Genomic DNA, 20,140 nt, shown 5'->3' with positions numbered 1-20,140 from the left:
TCTCGAACGAAAGCCATCTGTTTTAGAAGCAGGAGCATCTAGCACGCTGTTTCCTTGTGAGAACTGAATGAATTCTTGAAAGTAATACCTCCTTCTCCTAACGTTTTTCAAGCTGGAGATTGGCAATCTTTGTTCCTAATTTGCCTATTTAGCTACCTTGAAGACACATGTATTCTGGAATGAGAACCATGGGATTTAGAAGCAGGAGCAACTGGCACATTTTTTCCTTGTGACAATTGAGTTAGTTTTTGAAGGTAGTATCTCCTGCTGTTCAGAGTTTTCAAGATGCAGAAAGGTTCATTTTGTTCCAAATAGCCCTATCCAGGTAACTTGAAGAAACACATATATCTCTCAAAGTGAAATCATCTGTGTTAGATGTAGGACCATCCAGCACATTGTTTCCCTGTGAAAATTGAGTATGACTTTGAAAGTACTAAGTCCTGCAATGTAGGTTTTTCGAGTTTGCTATATGATCACTTTGATCCAAATAGGCCCATTCTGGTGACTTGAAGAAACAATTTTTCTCTCCTAGAAAACCATCTATGTTTAAAGCTGCTGGATCTAGCACATTAATTCCCTGTGAGAATTCGGTTAGCTTTTGAAAGGAATGCTACCTGCAATTAAGGATTTCAAGGTGAACATATGCTCTCTTTATTCCATATCGGCCTATCCAGCTGAGTTGAAGAAACACATTTATCTCTCCAAAGAAACCCTCTACATTACAAGCAGGAACATCTTGCATGTATGCCCTCTGAGAACAGATATTGTTTTTCAAAGGAATTCTTCCTGCCAATCATAGTAAACAAGGTTGTTAAAGGCTCCTGTTCTTCCAGAGAGGACTTTCTGTCTTAGTATAAGAAAAACAGGTATTACTCAAAGAAACCTATTTGTTTCTGAAATAAGAGCATCTTTCACTTTGTTTCCCTGTGAGAACTGAATTAGTTGTTGAAAGGAATACTTTTTGCAATGTAGGTTTTTCAAGGTAGAGGTAGTTTCTCTTTGTTCCCAATAGCCCTTTAATCTAAGTTGAAGAAGCACATGTATGTCTCAAAAGAAATCCATGTGTGTTTGAAGCAGAAATATCTAGCATATTGTTGCCCTTACAGAATTTGCTAAGTTTTTGAAAGAAATATTTTCTACAACATATGTTTTTCAAGGTTCACATAGCCTCTCTTTGTTCCAAAGTTGTCTGTACAGCTGAATAGAAGAAACACACGTATCTTTTCAAAAATACCTTCTACAGTATAAGATTCAGCATCTGGGACACAATTTCACTGAGACAATTGAGTTAGTTTTTGAAAGAATTCATACTGCTAATCAAAGCTTTCAAGATGGACAGAGACTCTTTTTGTTCCAAATAAGACTGTCCAGCTAAGTTGACGAAACATATGTATCTATCAAAGAAAATCCACTTGTGCTTGAGGGTGAAGCATGTCGCACATTTTTGCCTGAGAGAATTGAGTAAGTGTCGGAAAGGAATACTTCCTGCAAGGTCGGTTTTTCAAGGTTGAGATAGGCTAACTATGTTCAATTAGGCCCTTTGAGATGACTTGTAGGAACACTTGTATCTCAAAAGAAATCCATTTGTATCAGAAGGAAGACCATGTAGCACATTGTTTTGCTTTGAGAATTGAGTTAGTTTTTGAAATCAAAACTTTGTGTTACTTACATTTTTCAAGGTGGATGTAGCCTCTCTTTGTTCCAAATAGGCTTGTTCAGGTCACTTGAAAAAACACATGTAACTCTCAAAAGAAATCCATTTGAGTCAGGAGCAGGAGCATCTACCACATTTTTTCCCAGTGAGAACACAGTTTACGTAAGGAATACTCCACGTAACTAAAGTTTTCCTAGGCACAGATAGGGTATCTTTGTTACAAATAGGTCTTTTCTGCTGAGAGAAGAACCACATGTATCCCTCCAAGAAAACCATTTCTGTTAAATTGAGGAACAACTAGAACCTTGTTTCCCTGTGAGAACTGAAGTAGTTTTTGAAAGGAATACTTCCTGCACATTGGGTTCTTCAAGTTGGAAATAGGCTATGTTTGTTGCAATTAGTCGTGTGTGCTGAGTTTAGGAAACACATTTATCTCTCAAAAGAAAATCATTTGTGTCAGAAGTGTGAACATCGAGCACATTGTTTCCCTGTGAAAATTGAGTAAGTTTTTGAAAGGAATACTTCCTTCAACTTAGGTTTCTCAAGGTGGAGACAAGCTCCCTTTGTGCCCAATAGGCGTACTCAGCTGAGTGCATGAAACACATATATCTCTGTAAAGAGGACCATCAGTGTAAGAAGGAGGAACCTGTTGAACATTGCTTCCCTGTGAGAACTTAGTTTTTGAAAGGTATCCTTTATGCATTTAAGGTTTTTGGATGTGGAGATAGGTATCTTTGTTCCAGTAGGACTATTCAGCTGAGTAGAAGGTACACGTGTATCTCTCCAAAGAAAACCATCTGTGTTATAAGCTTCAGCATATAGGACATCCTTGCCATATGAGAATTCTGTTAGTTTTTGATAGCAATGCCTCCTGCAACTGAGGTTTTACAAGCTGAAGATAGGCTTTCTTTTTTCAAATAGAAATAGTTTCTGAGTTGAAATCAAACATGAATCTCTCCAAAGAAAACCATTTTTGTTTGTCTCAGGAGCATCTAGCACATTGTTTCCCTGTGGTAATTGAGTTACTTTTTGAAAGGAATAACTCTTGCTGTTCATAGTTTTCAAATGCTGAAAGGTTCATTTTTTCCAATAGTCCTATCCAGCTAACTTGAAGAAACACCTATATATGTCGAAATATAATCATCTGTGTTAGAAGCAGGATAATCTAGGATATTGTTTCCCTGTGAAAATTGAGTACTGTTTTGAATGGAGTAATTCCTGAAAGATAGGTTTTTCAAGTTTTAGATATGATTACTTTCTTCCAAATAGGCCCATTCAGGTGAGTAGGAGAACATATTGATCTCTCCAAAAAAACCATCTATTTTAGAAGCTGTAGCATCTAGCACATTCTTTCCCTGTGAGAATTCTGTTAGGTTTTCAAAGGAATATTCCTGCCAGTTAGGCTTCTCAAGGTGGGGATTGGCTCTCTTTTTTGCATATTGGCCTATCCAGTGGAGTTGAAGAAACACATGAACCTCTCCAAATAAACACTTCTACGTTAGAAGCAGGAACAACTTACATATCTTTCCTCTGAGAATTGATACAGTATTCCATAGGAATTCTTCCTGGCAATCAGAATAAACAAGGTTGATAAATGCTCATTTTCATTCAAATAGGCCTTTTGCTGAGTGTAAGAAATACATAAATTACTCAAAGAAAACAGTTTGTGTGAGAAGGAAGAACATCTTGCACTTTGTTTCCCTCTGAGAACTGAATTTTTTGTGGAAAGGAATATTTCCTGAAACTTAGATTTTTCAGGTGGAGATAGGCTCCCTTTTTTCCCAATAGGACTATTTAGCTAAGTTGAACAAGCACATGTATGTCTTGAACGAAAACCATCTGTGTTTGAAGCAGAACCATCTAGCAAGTTGTTTTCCTTTGAGAATTTACTTAGTTTTATAAAGAAATATTTCCTGCAATATGTGTTTTTCAAGGTTCACAGAGAATCTCTTTATTCCAAATGGGTTTACACAGCTGAGGAGAAGAAACACTTGTATCATTCCTAGAATATACTTCTACTTTATCAGATTCAGCATTAGGGTACTGTTTCCCTGTGAGTATAGAGTTAGTTTTTGAAAGGAATTCATACTGCCAGTCAGAGTTTTCAAGGTGGACCTAGGTTCATTTTGTCCAAATAGGAATGTCCAGCTATATTGAAGATTCAGATGTCTCTATCAAAGAAAATCCACGTGTGCTAGAAGTAGGAGCATCTAGCATATTTTGTTCTGTGAGAATTGAGTAAGTTTTAGAAGGGAATACTTCTTGCAACTTATGTTTTTGAAGGTTGAGATATGTTCACTATGTTCAAAATAGGCTCTTTCAGCTGAGTTGTAGAAACACATGTATCTCAAAAGAAATTCATTTGTATCAAAGCATACATGATGGAGATAGGCTCTCTATGTTCCAAGTAGGCCTGGTAAGCTGAGTTGGAAAAACACATATAGCTCTCAAAGAACACCATATTTTACAAGCTTCAGCACATAGCACATTGTTTCCCTGTTAGAAGTCTATAAATTTTGGTAAGAAATACTTCCTGTCATTCAGAGTTGTCAAGGTGGAGAAAGGTTCCTTTTTCTCCAATTAAACCTATGCAGCTATGTTGAAGAAACACATGTATCTCTCTAAAGAAAATCATCAGTGCTAGAAGAAGGAGCATGTAGCACGTTATTTCCCTGTGACAAGTAAGTACATTTTTGAAAGGACTAGCCTCCTGCAATGTAGGTTTTTCAAGGTTGACAGAAGTTTATTTTGTTCCAAATAGGAACATTCAGTTGAGTTGAAGAAACGCATGTATCTCCAGGGAAAACCGTCTATGCGAGAACCTGCAGCATCTAGCACATTATTTCTCTGTGAATATTCAGTATTTGAAAAATGAATACTTCAGGCAGCATAGGTTTTGCCATTGAAGACAGGCTGTCTTTTTCCAAATAGGCCTACACAGCTGAGCTGAAGAAACACATGTATCTCTTGAAAAAAAACCATCTATGTTATAAACATCATGTTCTAGCACATTGGTTCCCTGTTAATAGGGAATTTGCTTTTGGAAAGAATATTACCTGCACTTGGGATTTTCAAAGTGGAGTTTGGCTATGTTAGTTCCAAACAGTCTTTCAGCTCAGTTGATGAAACATATATATCTCTCAGTAGAAAACCATTAGTGTCAGAAGCAGAACATCTAGCACATTATTTCTTTGTAACAAGTGAGTTAGTTTAGGAAGGAATACGTTCTGCTAATCAGAACTTTCAAGGTAGAGAAAGGCCCATTTTGTACAAAATATGCCTATCAAGCTAACTTGAAGAAACACAGGTATCTCTTCAACAAAACCATATATGTTAGAACCTGCATTATCTAGCATACTGTATTCATTTGAGAATTTAGTTAGTTTAACAGGAATGCTCTGGGAAACTGAAGTTTTTCGATGTGGAGATAGGCTCTCTTTTTTCAATGTTTTCAGCTCATTTGAAGGAACACATGTATCTGTCCAAAGCAAACCACTTATGTTACAATCACGAATACCTAACATATTTTTTCCCTGTGGTTGAGTTAGTTTTGAACAAAATACTTGCATCAACTCCAGTTTCTCAAGTCGAGATAAAATCTCTTGTCCCAAATAGACCTATCCAGCTAGCTTGAAGAAACACATATATCTCTTGAGAGAAAACCATCTTTGGATGAAACAAGAGCATCTAGCACATTGTTTCCCTGTGACAATTGAGTAGGTTTTTGAAAGGACCACTTCCTGCAACATAGGGCTTTCAAGGTTGAGATATGATGACTTTTTCCAAATAAGACCTTTCAGCTGACATGAAGAAACACATTTATCTCCCCAAAGGAATCCATCTATGTTACCAGCAGTAGTGCCTATCACATTGTAACTCTCTGAGACTGAGTTTAGTTTTTGAATGAAATACCTACAACAACTTCAGTTTTTCAATGTCAAGATAAATTCTCTTTGTTTCTAATAGGATTATCCAGCTAACTTAAAAAAACACATACATCTCTCTAAAGAAAGCAATCTGTGTTAGAAACAGGAGCATCAAGCATATTGTTTCCCTGTGACAATTGAGTAGGTTTTGGAAAGGACAATTTCCTGCAACATCAGGTTTTCAAGTTTCAGATTAGATCACATTATTCCAAATAGGCAAATTCTGCTGTGTTGAAGAAACACATTTGTGTCTCCAAGAAAACCATCTATTTTAGATGTTGTAGCATCTAGTACCTTGTTTTCCGATGAAAATTGATTTAGTTTTTGAAAGGAATACTTCGGGGAACTTAGGTTTTTCAATGTGCAGACCGGCTTTCTTTGTTCCAAGTAGGCCTATAAGGCTGAGTTGAAAAACCAATTATATGTCTCCAAAGAAAACTGTCTCAGTTACAAGCTTCTGCATGTAACACATGGTTTCTGTATTAGAAATTAGTTAATTTTAGTAAAAAATACATCCTGCAAATCAGAGTTTTCAAGGTGGAGAAATGTTTTTTTCAGTGGGGTCTATCCAATTAAGTTGAAGAAACAGATGGATCTCTCGAAAGAACATCATCTGTGATACAAGCAGGAGCGTGTAGCAGCTTACTTCCCTGTGACAATTTAGTACGTTTTTGAAAGTTCTACTTTCCTGCAACATATATTTTTCAAGGTTGAGATAAGTTTACGTTGTTCCCAGTAGGGCCACTCAGCTGAGTTGAAGAAACAAAATTATCTCTCCAAGAAATTGGAGAGAAATTATTCTCTCAAGAATACCATCTGTGCTAGAAGCTGCAGCATGTAGCACATTGTATCCCTGTGAGTATTTTGTAGATTTAAAATGAATACATTGTCATCTTAGGTTTTTCAAGGTGGAGATAGGCTCTCTTTGTTCCAAATAGCCTGACACAGCTGAGCTGAAGGAACACATGTGTGTCACAAAACAAACCCATCTCTGCTATAAACTTCAGCATCTAGCCCATTGTTAAACTGTTAGAGTTTGTTTTTGGGAGAAATACTACCTGCAACTTGGGATTTTTCAAGGTGAGATGGGCTATGTTTGTTCCAAATAAACCTTTTCAGCTGTATTGAAGAAACACATGTATCTCTCCAAAGAAAACCATCTATGTTAGAAACAGGATAAATAATAAATAATAAATCATAAACTGGCAATGACAATCAATGTTAAAAAAAGAAGCAGGAGCATCTAGCACATTGTTTCTTTGTAACAAGTGGGTTAGATTTAGAATGGAATACATCCTGCCAATCAGATTTTTCAAGGGGAAAAGGCACATTTTGTTCAAAATCGGCTTATTGAGCTAACTTGAAGAACCACATGTGTCTCTCAACAGATAATCAACAGTGATACAAGCAGGAGCATTTAGCACATTGTTTCCCTAGGGATTTCAGTATGTTTTGCACAGGGATATTTCCTGTGACTTAACTTTTTCATGGTTAAGATAGGCTCACTTTCTTCCAAATAGGCACCTTCAGCTGAATTGAAGAAACACATCTATCTCTCCAAGAAAGCCATCTATTTGAGAGGCTGCAGCTTCTAGTACATTGTTTCCCTGTGAAAATTGATTTAGTTTTTAAATGGAACACTTCAGGGAAGTTAGGTTTTTCAAGATGGAGATAGGCTCTCTATGTTCAATGTAGGCCTATTAAGCTGAGTTGGAAAAACACGTGAACCTCTCAAAGAACACCATATGCTAACAAGCTTCAGCATGTAGCACATTGTTTCCCTGTTAGAAGTCTGTAAATTTTAGTAAAAAATACTTCCTGCCATTCAGAGTTTTCAAGGACAAGAAAGACTCGATTTTTTTCCAATTAGACCTATTCAGCTAAGTTTAAGAAACCGAGGTATCTCACAAAAGAAAATCATCTGTGTTAGAAGAAGGATCATGCAGCACATTATTTTTCTGTGACAACTGACTATGTTTTTGAAACGACTAGCCTCATGCAACATAGGTTTTTCAAGGCTGACAAAAGTTTACTATTTTTCCAAATATTACCATTCAGTTGAGTTGAAGAAACACATATATTTCCCTAGAAAACTATCTATGCCAGAAGGTGCAGCTCCTAGCAAATTTTTTCTCTGTGAGTATTAAGTAGTTTTAAAATGAATACTCCAGGCAACCTAGGTTTTGCAAGTTGAAGACAGGCCCACTTTGTTCCAAATAGGCCTACACAGCTGAGCTGAAGAACACATGTATCTCTCAAAAGAAAACCACCAATGTTATAAACTTCAGCTTCTAGAACATTGCTTCCCTGGTAATAAGGAGTTTGCTTTTGGAAAGAATATTGCTTATACTTGGTATTTACAATTGGAGATGGGCTATGTTACCTCCAAACAGGCTTTTCACCTGAGTTGAAGAAACACATGTATCTCTCAGTGGAAAACAATTAGTGTCAGAAGCAGAGAATCTAGCACATTATTTCTTTGTAACAAGTGAGTTAGTTTTAGAAAGGAAACGTCTGGCTGATCAGAACTTTCAAGGTGGAGAAATGCGCATTTTGTTCAAAATATGCCTATCAAGCTAACTTGAAGAAACACAGTTATCTCTTCAACAAAACCATCTATGTTAGAACCTGCATTATCTAGCACACTGTATCCCTTTGAGAATTGAGTTAGTTTAACAGGAATCCTCTGAAAATGAGGTTTTTCGATGTGGAGATAGGCTCTCTTTGTTCAATGTAGGTCTTTTCAGCATATTGAAGGAACACATGTATCTGTCCAAAGAAAACCATTTATGTTACAATCAGGAGTACCTAACACATTTTTCCCTGCAATTGAGTTAGTTATGAATGAAAAACTTGCAGCAACTCCAGTTTTTCAATGTCGAGATAAAATCTCTTGTCCCAAATAGGCCTATCCAGGTAACTTGAAGAAACACATATATCTCTTGAGAGAAAACCATCTTTGGATGAAACAGGAGCATCTAGCACATTGTTTCCCTGTGGCAATTGAGTAGGTTTTGAAAGGACTACTTCCTTAAAGTTAGGGCTTTCAAGGTTGAGATACGATGACTTTTTCCAAATAAGACCTTTCACCTGACATGTGGAAACACATTTATCTCTCCAAAGAAAACCATCTGTGTGAGACGCTGAAGCATCTAGCACATTGTTTCCATGTTAGAAGTCAGTAGTTTTAAAATGAATACTTCTCGGATTGTACGTTTTTCAATGTGGAGGTAGGCTCCATTTGTACCTAATAAGCACCTCCATCTGAATTGAAAAACACATGTATCTCTTCAAGAAATCCATCTATGTTAAAACCTGTAATATCTAGCATACTGCTAACCTGTGAGAATTGGGTTAGTTTTTAAAAAGAATATTCTGTGAAACTGTGGGTTTCCAATGTGGAGATATGCTCCCTCTGTTCCATATAGACCTTTTCAGCTGATTTGAAGAAACACAAGTTTCTGTCAACAGAAAACCATCTATGTTTCAAGCAGGAGTATCTAGCACATTGTAACTCTCTGAGATTGAGTTTAGTTTTTGATTGAAATACCTACACCAACTTCAGATTTTCAATGTCGAGATAAATTCTCTTTGTTCCTAATAGGCTTATCCAGCTAACTGAAAGAAACACAATCATTTTTTGAAAGAAAACCATCTGTGATAAAAATAGGAGCATCGAGCACATTGTTTCCTCTTGGCAATCCAGTATGGTTTTGAAAGGAATACTTCCTGCAATATAGGATTTTCAAGGTTCAGATGAGATCACATTATTCTAAACAAGCAAATTCTGCTGTGTTGAAGAAACACATTTATGTCTCCAAGAAAACCATCTATTTTAGATGTAGCATCTAGTACATTTTTTTCCAGTGAAAATTGATTCAGTTTTTGAAAGGAATATTTTGGGGAACTTAACTTTTCTACGTGGAGATAGGCTTTCTTTGTTCCAAGTAGGCCTATTATGCTGAGTTGAAGAAACAGATATATCTCTCAAAAGAAAACTGTCTATGTTACAAGCTTCAGCATCTAGCACATTGTTTCTCTGTTAGAAATTAGTTAATATGAGTTAAAGATACTTCCATAAAATTCAGAGATTTCAAGGTGGAGAAATATCTTTTTTTTCAGTTAGGTCTATCAAACAAAGTTGAAGGAACACATGGATTTCTTGAAAGAACATCATGTGTGCCAGATTCAGGAGCATATAGCACAGTACTTGCCTCTGACAATTGACTATGTTTTTGAAAGTTCTACTTTCCTGCAAGGTATGTTTTCAAGGTTGAGATAAGTTTACATTGTTCCAAATAGGGCCGTTCAGCAGAGTTGAGGAAACAAATTTATCTCTCCAAGAATACTATCTATGCTAGAAGCTACAGCATGCAGAACATTGTTTCCCTCTGAGTTTTCAGTAGGTTTAAAATGAATACTTTATCGTCTTATGTTCTTCAAGTTGGAGATAGGCTCTCTTTGTTCCAAATAGCCCTGCACAGCTGAGCTGAAGGAACACATGTATCTCTCAAAACAAATGCATCTCTGTTATAAACTACAGCATCTAGCCAATTGTTTCCCTGTTGGAAGGAATACTACCTGCAACTTGGGATTTTCAAGGTGGAGATGGCCCAGTTTTGTTCCAAATAAGCCTTTTCAACTGAATTGAAGAAACACATGTATCTCTCAAAAGAACACAATTTTTGTTAGAAGTGGGAACATCTAGCACATTGTTTCTTTGTAATGAGTGGGTTAGTTTTAGAATGGAATACGTCCTGCCAATCACAGTTTTCAAGGGGAAAGGCTTGTTTTGTTCAAAGTCATCCTATTGAGCTAACTTGAAGGACCACATGTACAGTTCAACAGATAACCAACTGATACAACAGGAGCATGTAGCGCATTGTTTCCCAGTAAGTATTGAGTATGTTTTGCACAGGGATACTTCTTGCCACTTAGCTTTTTCATGGTAAAGATAGGCTCACTTTCTTCCAAATAGGCACCTTCAGCTAAATTGAAGAAACACATCTATCCCTCCAAGAAAACCATCTATGTGAGAAGCTTCAGCATATACTACATTGTTTCCTTGTGAAAATTGACTTAGTTTTTAAAAAGAACACTTCAACGAAGTTAGGTTTTTCATGATGGAGATAGGCTCTCTATGTTCTAAGTAGGTCTATAATGCTGAGTTGGAAAAACCCATATATCTCTCAAATAACACCATATTTTACAAGCTTCAGCACATAGCACATATTTCATTGTTTTAAGTCTGTAAATTTTAGTAAGAAATACTTCCTGTCATTCAGAGTGATCAAGGTGGAGAAAGGCTTGTGTTTTTTGTTATTAAACCTATCCAGCTATGTTGAAGAAACACATGTACCTTCTAAAGAAAATCATCAGTGCTATCAGATGGAGCATGTACCACGTTATTTCCCTGTGACAAGAGAGTACGTTTTTGAAAGGACTAGCCTCCTACAATGTAGGTTTTTCAAAGTTGACAGAAGTTTACTTTGTTACAAATAGGAACATTCAGTTGAGTTGAAGAAGCACATGTATCTCCCCTGAAAACTGTCTATGCCAGAAGCTGCAGCATCTAGCACATTGTTTCTCTGTGAATAGTCATTACTTTTAAAATGAATACTTCAGGCAATGTAAGTTTTGCAAGTTGAAGACAGTCTTTCTTTGTTCCAAATAGGCCCACACTGCTGAGCTGAAGAAACACACGTATCTCTTGAAACAAAACCATCTCTGTTATAAACTTCAGCTTCTAGCACATTGCTTCCCTGTTATTAGGGAGTTTGCTTTTGGAAAGAATATTACCTGCACATGGGATTTTCAAGGTGGAGATGGGCTATGTTAGTTCCAAACAGGCTTTTCAGCTGACTTGAAGAAACACATATATCTCTCAGTAGAAAACCATTAATGTCAGAAGCAGAGCAGCCAGCACATTATTTCTTTGTAACAAGTGAGTTAGTTTTAGAAAGGAATATGTCCTAGTGATCAGAAATTTCAAGGTGGAAAAATGCACATTTTGTTCAAAATATGCCTACCAAGCTAACTTGAAGAAACACAGGTATCTCTTCAACAAAGCCATCTATGTTAGAACCTGCACTATCTAGCACACTGTATCCATTTGAGAATTGAGTTAGTTTAATGGGAATGCTCTGGGAAAATGAGGTTTTTCAATGTGGAGATAGGCTCTCTTTGTCCAATGTAGGACTTTTTAGCTCATTTGAAGGAACACATGTATCTGTCCAAAGAAAACCATTTACGTTACAATCAGGAGTACCTAACACATTTTTACCCTATGATTGAGTTAGTTTTGAACGAAAAACTTGTAGCAACTCCAGTTTTTCAATGTCGAGATAAAATCTCTTGTCCCAAATAGGTCTATCCAGCTAACTTGAAGAAACACATATATCTCTTGAGAGAAAACCATCCTTGGATGAAACAGGAGAATCTAGCACATTGTTTCCCTGTGACAATTGAGTATGATTTTGAAAGGACTACTTCCTGCAACATAGGGCTTTCAAAGTAGAGATAAGATGACTTTTTCCAAATAAGACCTTTCAGCATACATGCAGAAACACATTTATCTCTCAAAAGGAATCCATTTATGATACAAGCAGGAGTATCTATCTCATTGTTATGCTCTGAGATTGAGTTTAGTTTTTGAATGAAATAACTACAGAAAGTTCAGTTTTTCAATGTTGAGATAAATTCACTTTGTTGCTAATAGGATTATCCAGCTAACTTAAAGAAACACATTCATCTCTCTAAAGAAAGTAATCTGTGTTAGAAGTAGGAGCATCAAGCACATTGTTTCCCTGTGACAATTGAGTAGGTTTTGGAAAAGACAGCTTCCTGCAGCATAGGGTTTTCAAGGTTGAGATATGATAACTTTTTCTAAATAAGAACTTTCAGCTGACATGAGGAAACACATTTATCTCTCCAAAGAAAACCATCCATGTGAGACACTGAAACCTCCATCACATTGTTTCCATGTTAGAGCTCATTAGTTTTAAAATGAAAGATCTCGGTACTTAGGTTTTTTAACGTGGAGGTAGGCTCCATTTGTACCAAATAAGCATCTTCATCTGAATTGAAGAACACATGTATCTCTTCAAGAAAACCATCTATGTTAAAACCTGTAATATCTAGTATATTGCTACCCTGTGAGAATTGAGTCCGTTTTTAAAAAGAATATTCCAAAAAACTGTGGTTTTCCAATGTGGAGATAAGCTCCCTGTGTTCCATATAGACGTTTTCAGCTGATTTGAAGAAACACAAGTTTCTCTCCAAAGAAAACCATCTATGTTTCAAGCAGGAGTATCTAGCACATTGTAACTCTTGGAGATTCAGCTTAGTTTTTGATTGAAATACCTTCAACAACTTCAGTTTTTCAAAGTCAAGATAAATTCTCTTTGTTGCTAATAGGCCTATCCAGCTAACTTAAAAGAAACATATACATCTCTTGAAAGAAAACCAGCTGTGTTAGAAAAAGGAGCATCAAGCACATTGTTTCCTCTTGAAAATCCAGTATGGTTTTGAAAAGAATACTTCCTGCAATGTAGGATTTTCAAGGTTCAGATGAGATCACATTATTCCAAACAGGCAAATTCTGCTGTGTTGAAGAAACACATTTATGTCTCCAAGAAAACCATCTATTTTAGATGTTGCAGTATCTAGTACATTATTTTCCAGTAAAAATTGATGTAGTTTTTGAAAGGAATATTTTGGGGAACTTAAGTTTTCCGTGTGGAGATAGGCTTTCTTTGTTCCAAATAGCCCTATTAAGCTGAGTTGAAAAAACAGATATATCTCTTGAAAGAAAACTGTCTATGTTACAAGCTTCAGCATCTACCACATTATTTGTTCGTTAGAAATTAGTTGATGTTAGTAAAAAACACTTCCAGAAAATTCAGAGTTTTCAAGGTGAAGAAATATCATTTTTTTCAGTTAGGTCTATCCAACTAAGTTGAAGAAACACATGGATCTCTTGACAGAATGTCATGTGTGCCAGATTCAGGAGCACATAGCACAGTACTTCCCTCTTACAATTGACTACGTTTTTGAAAGTTCTACTTTCCTGCAAGGTATGTTTTCAAGGTTGAGATAAGTTTACATTGTTCCAAATAGGGCCATTCAGCAGAGTTGAGGAAACAAATTTATCTCTCTAAGAATACCATCTGTGCTAGAAGCTGCAGCATGTAGCACATTGTTTTCCTCTGAGTGTTCAGTAGATTTAAAATGAATACTTTGGCATCTTAGGTTTTTCAAGGTGGAGATAGGCTCTCTTTGTTCCAAATAGCCCTGCACAGCTGAGCTGAAGGAACACATGTATCTCTCAAAACAAACGCATCTCAGCTATAAACTACAGCATCTAGCCCATTGTTTCCCTGTTGGAAGGAATAGTACCTGCAACTTTGGATTTTCAAGGTGGAGATTGGCCACATTTATTCCAAATAAGCCTTTTCAGCTGAATTGAAGAAGCACATGTATCTCTCAAAAGAAAACCATCTATGTTAGAAGCAGCAGCATCTAGCACATTGTTTCTTTGTAATGAGTGGGTTAGTTTTAGAATGGAATATGTCCTGCCAATCAGAGTTTTTAAGGGGAAAGGCTCGTTTTGTTCAAATTCGGCCTGTTGGACGAACTTGAAGAACCATATGTATCTCTGAACACATAACCAACTGTGATACAAGCAGGAGCATCTAGCACATTGTTTCCCTGTGAGAATTTAATATGTTTTGCACAGGGATATTTCCTGCCACTTAGCTTTTTCATGGTAAAGATAGGCTCACTTTCTTCCAAAAGGGCAATTTCAGCTGAATTGAAAAAACACATCTATCCCTCCAAGAAAACCATCTATGTGAGAAGCTTCAGCATCTAGTACATTGTTTCCCTGTGAAAATTGATTTAGTTTTTAAAAAGAACACTTCAGTGAAGTTAGGTTTTTCATGATAGAGATAGGCTCTCTATGTTCCAAGTAGGCCTATAATGCTGAGTTGGAAAAACACATATATCTCTCAAAGAACACCATAGTTTATAAGCTTCAGCTCATAGCACATTGTTTCATTGTTAGAAGTCTGTAAATTTTAGTATGAAATACTTCCTGTCATTCAGAGTGGTCAAGGTGGAGAAAGGCTTGTGTTTTTTCTTATTAAACCTATCCAGCTATGTTGAAGAATCACATGTACCTCTCAAGGGAAAACCATCAATGTTAGAAGCAGTAGCATCCACCACATTGTTTCTTTGTAACGAGTAGGTTAGTTTTAGAATGGAATACTTTCTGCCAATCAGAGTTTTCACAGGGAAAAGCTCGTTTTGTTCAAAATTGGTCTATTCAGCTCACTTGAAGACCCACATGTATCTCTCAACAGATAACCAAGTGTGATACAAGCAGGAGCATCTAGCACATTGTTTCCCTGTGAGAACTCAGTATGTTTTGCACAGGGATACTTCCTGCTACTTAGGTTTTTCATGGTTAAGATAGGCTCACTTTCTTCCAAATAGGCACCTTCAGCTGAATTGAAGAAACACATCTATCTCTCCAAGAAAACCATCTATGTGAGAAGCTTCAGCATATACTACATTGTGTCCCAGTGAAAATTGATTTAGTTTTTAAAAAGAACACTTCAGCGAAGTTAGGTTTTTCATGATGGAGATAGGCTCTCTATGTTCCTAGTAGGCCTATTAAGCTGAGTTGGAAAAACACATATATCTCTCAAAGAATACCATATTTTACAAGCTGCAGCACAGAGCACATGGTTTCGCTGTTAGAAGTCAGTAAATTTTAGTAAGAACTACTTCCTCTTATTCACAGTTGTAAAGGTGGAGAATGGTTCAGCTATGTGGAAGAAAAACATGTATCTCTCTAAAGAAAATCATCAGTGCTAGAAGAAGGAGCATGTAGCACATTATTTCCCTGTGACAAATGAGTACGTTTTTGAAAGGACAAGCCTCCTGCAACATAGGTTTTTCAAGGTTGACAGAAGTTTACTTTGTTCCAAATAGCAACATTCAGTTGAGTTGAAGAAATACATGTATCTCCCTTTAAAACTGTCTATGCCAGAAGCTGCAGCATATAGCACATTGTTTCTCTGTGAATATTCAGTACTTTAAAAATGAATACTTCAGACAACCTAGGTTTTGCAAGTTGAAGACAGGCTCTCTTTGTTCCCAATAGGCCTACACAGCTGAGCTGAAGAAACACACGTATCTCTCGAAACAAAACGATCTATGTTATAAACTTCAGCTTCTAGCACATTGCTTCCCTGTTAATGTGGAGTTTGCTTTTGGAAAGAATATTACCTGCACTCGAGATTTACAAGGTGAAGATGGGCTATGTTAGTTCCAAACAGGCTTTTCAGCTGAGTTGAAGAAACACATATATCTCTACATAGAAAATCATTAGTGTCAGAAGCAGAGCATGTAGCACATTATTTCTTTGTAACAAGTGAGTTAGTTTTAGAAAGGAAACGTCCTGCTGATCAGAGCTTTCAAGGTGGAGAAAGGCTCATTTTGTTCAAAATATGCCTATCAAGCTAACTTGAAGAGACACAAGTATCTCTTCAACAAAACCATCTATATTAGAACCTGCATTATCTAGCACACTGTATCCAATTGAGAATTGAGATAATTTAACAGGAATGCCCTGGGAAAGTGAGGTTTTTCGATGTGGAGATAGGCTCTCTTTGTTCAATGGAGGACTTTTCAGCTCATTTGAAGGAAAATATGTATCTGTCCAAAGAAAACCATTTACGTTACAATCAGGAGTACCTAACACATTTTTTACTTGCGGTTGAGTTAGTTTTGAATGAAATACTTCCAGCAAGTCTAGTTTTTCAATTTCGAGATAAAATCTCTTGTCCCAAATAGGCCAATCCAGCTAACTTGAAGAAACACATATATCTCTTGAGAGAAAACCATCTCTGGATGAAACAGGAGCATCTAGCACATTGTTCCCCTGTGACAATTGAATAGGTTTTTGAAACGACTACTTCCTGCAACATAGGGCTTTCATGGATGAGATACGCTGACTTTTTCCAAATAAGTCCTTTCAGCAGACATGCAGAAACACATTTATCTCTCCAAAGGAATCCATCTATGATACAAGCAGGAGTATTTATCACATTGTAACCCTCTGAGATTGAGTTTAGTTTTCGAATGAAATACCTACAGCAACTTCAGTTTTTCAATGTTGATATAAATTCTCTTTGTTCTTCACAGGATTATCCAGCTAACTTAATGAAACACATAGATCTCTCTAAAGAAAGCAATCTGTTTAGAAACAGGAGCATTAAACACATTGTTTCCCTGTGACAATTGAGTAGGTTTTGGAAAGGACAACTTCTTGCAACGTAGGGCTTTCAACGTTGAAATACAATGAATTTTCCAAATAAGCCCTTTCAGCTGACATGAGGAAACACATTTATCTCTCCAAAGAAACCATCTATGTGAGATGCTGAAGCATCTAGTACATTACTTCCATGTTAGAAGTCAGTAGTTTTAAAATGAATACTTCTCAGAACTTAGGTTTTTAAAAGTGGAGGTAGGCTCCATTTGTCCCAAATAAGAAACTTCATCTGAATTGAAGAACACATGTATCCCTTCAAGAAAACCATCTACGTTAAAACCTGTAATACCTAGCATATTGATACTCTGTGAGAATTGAGTTAGTTTTTAAGAAAATATTCCGTGAAACTGTGGTTTTCCAATGTGGAGATAAGCTCCCTTTGTTCCAGATAGAACTTTTCAGCTTATTTGAAGAAACACAAGTTTCCGTCAACAGAAAACAGTCTATGTTTCAAGCAGGAGTATCTAGCACACTGTAACTCTCTGAGATTGAGTTTAGTTTTTGATTGAAATACCTACAACAACTTCAGATTTTCAATGTCGAGATAAATTCTCTTTGTTCCTAATAGGCCTATCCAGCTAACTTAAAGAAACACAAACATCTCTTGAACGAAAACCATCTGTGTTAAAAAATAGGAGCATTGAGCACATTGTTTCCTCTTGACAATCAAGTATGGCTTTGAAAGGAATACTTCCTGCAATGTCGGATTTTCAAGGTTCAGATGAGATCACATTATTCCAAACAGGCAAATTCTGCTCTGTTGAAGGAACATATTTGTGTCTCCAAGAAAACCATCTATTTTAGATGTTGCAGCATCTAGTACATTGTTTTTCAGTGAAAATTGATGTACTTTTTGCAAGGAATATTTCGGGGAACTGAAGGCTTCCACGTAGAGATGGCTATCTTTGTTCCAAGTAGCCCTATTAAGCTGAGTTGAAAAAACAGATATATCTCTCGAAAGAAAACTGTCCGTGTTACAAGCTTCAGCATCTAGCACATTGTTTCTTTGTTAGATATTAGTTAATGTTAGTAAAAAATACTTCCAGAAAATTCAAAGTTTTCAAGGTGGAGAAATATTTTTTTCAGTGGGGTCTATCCAACTAACTTGAAGAAACACATGGATCTCTCGACAGAACATCATGTGTGCCTGAAGCAGGAGCACATTCCACAGTATTTCCCTGTGGCAATTGACTACGTTTTTGAAAGTTCTAATTTCGTGCAATGTATGTTTTGAAGGTTGAGATAAGTTTACATTGTTCCAAATAGGGCCATTCAGCAGAGTTGAAGAAACAAATTTATCTTTTCAAGAATACCATCTGTGTTAGAAGCTGCAGCATGTAGCACATTGTTTCCCTGTGAGTGTTCAGTAGATTTAAAATGAATACATTGGCATCTTAGGTTTTTCAAGGTGGAGATAGGCTCTCTTTGTTCCAAATAGCTCTACACAGCTGAGCTGAAGGAACACATGTATCTCTCAAAACAAATGCATCTCTGCTATAAACTACAGTATCTAGCCCATTATTCCCCTGTTAGAAAGTAGTTTGTTTTTGGAAGAAATACTTCCTGAAACTTTGGATTTGAAGGTGGAGATGGGCCATTTTTGTTCCAAATAAGCCTTTTCAGCTGAATTGAAGAAACACATGTATCTCTCAAAAGAAAACCATCTATGTTAGAAGTGGGAGCATCTAGCTTATTGTTTCTTTGTAACGAGTGGGTTAATTTTAGAATGGAATATGTCCTGCCAATCAGAGTTTTTAAGGGGAAAGGCTCATTTTGTTCAAAATCGGCCTATTGAGCTAACTTTAAGAACCACATGTATCTCTGAACAGATAACCAACTGTGATACAAGCAGGCACATCTAGCACATTGTTTCCCTGTGAGGGTTGAGTATATTTTGCACAGGGATACTTCCCGCAATAGCTTTTTCATGGTTAAGATAGGCTCACTTTCTTCTAAGTAGGCACTTTCAGCTGAATTGAAGAAATACATCTATCTCTCCAAGAAAACCATCTACGTGAGAAGCTTCAGCATATACTACATTGTTTCCCTGTGAAAATTGATTTAGTTTTTAAAAGGAACACTTCATTGAAGTTAAGTTTCTCATGATGGAGATAGGCTCTCTATATTCCAAGTAGGCCTATTAAGCTGAGTTTGAAAAACACAATTATCTCTCAAAGAACACCATATTTTACAAGCTTCAGCATGTAGCACATTGTTTCCCTGTTAGAAGTCTGTAAATTTTAGTAAGAAATACTTCCTGTCATTCAGAGTTGTCAAGGTGGAGCAAGGTTCTTTTTTTGTCCAGTTAAATCTATCCAGTTATGTTGAAGAAACACATGTATCTCTCTAAAGAAAATCATCAGTGCTAGAAGAAGGAGCATGTAGCATGTTATTTCCCTGTGACAAGTGAGTATGTTTTTGAAAGGACTAGCCTCCTGCAATTTAGGTTTTTCAAGGTTGACAGAAGTTTACTTTGTTCCAAATAGGAATATTCAGTTGAGTTGAAGAAACACATGCATCTCCCCTGAAAACTGTCTATGCCAGAAGCTGCTACATCTAGCACATTGTTTCTCTGTGAATATTCAGTACTTTTAAAACGAACACTTCAGGCAACCTCAGTTTTGCAAGTTGAAGATAGGCTCTCTTTTTTCCAAATAGGCGTACACAGCTGAGCTGAAGAAACACAAGTATCTTTCATAACAAAACCTTCCTTGTTATAAACTTCAGCTTCTAGCACATTGCTTCCCAGTTAACAGGGACTTTGCTTTTGGAAACAATATTAGCTGCACTTGGGATTTTCAAGGTGGAGATGGGCTATCTCAGTTCCAAACAGGCTTCTCAGCTGACTTGAAGAAACACATATATCTCTCAGTAGAAAACCATTAGTGTCAGAAGCAGAGCAGCTAGCACATTATTTCTTTGTAACAGATGAGTTAGTTTTGGAAAGGAATACATCCTGCTGATCAGTGCTTTCAAGATGGAGAAAGGCTCATTTTCTTCAAAATATGCCTATCAAGCTAACTTGAAGAAACACAGGTATCTCTTCAACAAAACCATCTATGGTAGAACCTGCATTATCTAGCAAACTGTATCCCTTTGGAGTTGAGTTAGTTTAACAGGAATGCTCTGGGAAAATGAGGTTTTTCGATGTGGAGGTAGACTCTCTTTGTTCAATGGAGTACTTTTCAGCTCATTTGAAGGAACACATGTATCTGTCCAAAG

This window comes from Castor canadensis, chromosome 17 (genome assembly GCF_047511655.1).
Source record: "Castor canadensis chromosome 17, mCasCan1.hap1v2, whole genome shotgun sequence".
Classification (NCBI taxonomy): Eukaryota; Metazoa; Chordata; class Mammalia; order Rodentia; family Castoridae; genus Castor; species Castor canadensis.
This window is presented reverse-complemented; position numbering follows the sequence as displayed.